We start from the raw sequence: 2160 nt of genomic DNA on the forward strand, positions 1-2160 counted from the left end.
TATCAATAAATTACCTACATCTGTTACTTGCGAGGTTACCACAAACAAATATGAGTCAATGTATATTCAAGGATGGCCACCATATGTTATGATTCTGTGGTTTAGTCTTGGTTACGCTTCTAGGAATATTTGGTTACTTTGTAAAAGTTGTGGAAATCCATTATCTGATTCAATACCGAGAAGAATAATTTCGAAGTAAGCACTTACAGTTTGGGCTTAATTTTATCCTTCTCCATTCAACTGTCTCTGCCACGCATGCAAAGGCAAAGGCAGGCATGACAAGCAAGAATTGAGCTTAATATTTTTTTTTCATGCATAAATTTTACCTACAGTTAAATATTTTGCTGTTTTCCATAATTGTGGAAGTAACATTGGTTATATTCGAATAGCGGTTTTTGGCGCCAAATCATGATTTTTTTTTCTTAATCTAAACATATGGTTCTTATATAATCCTTAGATTTTCTATACTAATCAGTATGAAGGTTCCAGATTTGTTTGCAATTTTTACACTTCTAAATGTGTCGGGGTTTTTAAGTTTGTTTTGGATTTAATTCTTCAATAGATACTGTTTTTTTTTAAATAAAATACCAAAAGGCGTTTTTGATATACTCATGGTAAAAATGATACTCTGTAGTCTGTATAACATAAGCTTTTTATTTACATACGAACCGAACGAACATATTTGATTGATTGATTGAACCAAAGCGACAACGCTCACACACCTTGTATTATGCAATCTAGCGGAATTCGCGTTTTGTCGCTTTGGAATTCATCGTGAGTACATAGAGAGATGTTGGCAAAACGTGATACGATAAATCAACAATATTTCGTAAAGGGAAACCAGTTTCCATTGAACTGTGACTAGAATAAACTTGACTCAATTTCATTATGTGCCGACCTTTGCGAGGTCGTCTGACATAATGCTATAGTCGTCATGCCGTGCATAACATTTGAACGAATATACGAATTAATAATATATTTATCATTTTTTTTTCATAAATACGAGTTTCGATTTGTTTGTAGATTCGATTAAGTGAAGAGGAATTGGACATTTGGTTATTATTAATTTTGGTATAATTTTAACGTAGCGTAGATTTTAATATGAAGTACTTTTGAATTAATCAGTATCATCCTATATTATTTAGGTATTCTGTCAATCTGACGTCATTCTTGATGCCTCTATTAAAATAAATATATTTACAAACTCATTTCATTATCAACGTCTATGCTAATTTATTGTTATGTACCCATTAATAATATGCAATAATAATAGTGTGAATTATATAATATAATATAAAAGCATTGAAACTGTACTCTCATAATATAATAAATCCATCAATCAATCTTCAGCGGCCTATGAAATTGAAAGTTATTTATGATCTCTTTGGGGATCGAAACCAGGTCTAATTAGTAGTTTATTTTCATCTCAACTTATTCAGAGTCGTTATCCGCAAATTTCCAGTTCACAGACGAGTTATTATCAATGGAATTCCGAAACAAAGGCAAACACATCATTCGTAGGTATTTCTTTAAGTCTATTATTTATATATTTTAATTAGTTGACTTCATTCGTAAAACATAACATCGTGTCTTTGAATTTATTATAACTATTGAAGCTAATACTTTGTATATAACACATATACATGTTATAATTAGAGCTATATATATTCTACTATCCTACTATCCTACTAATATTATAAATGCGAAAGTTTGTAAGGATGTGTGTGTGTGTGTGTGTTTGTTGCTCTTTAACGCAAAAACTACTGAACCGATTGCAATGAAATTTGATATGTAGACAGCTGGACAACTGGAATAACATATAGGCAACTTTTATCCCGCTATTCTTAATGGATACGGACTTACGCGGGTGAAACCGCTGGGCGCAGCTAGTAAATATATATAAATACAAAAGTAAAGGATTCATTTTATGTTATTCTGTTTCTGTATTACTCCGAGAATACCTTGATAATGTTCTGGGTATGTGGGAGACCGGAGATCCCATTTTAAAACAATCTACTATGTTTAGTAGTGCTAATGTATTTATTTGTACCAGACACCACCAGAGACCTTACGAAATAAGTTTTACTTAATGTTTAACCACCGCATGTTTCTCTTGAAATATTTCCGTTACTACGAATAAGAAATTTATTTAAAAATTTA

The sequence above is a fragment of the Zerene cesonia genome, chromosome 20 (assembly GCF_012273895.1).
Source record: "Zerene cesonia ecotype Mississippi chromosome 20, Zerene_cesonia_1.1, whole genome shotgun sequence".
NCBI lineage: Eukaryota > Metazoa > Arthropoda > Insecta > Lepidoptera > Pieridae > Zerene > Zerene cesonia.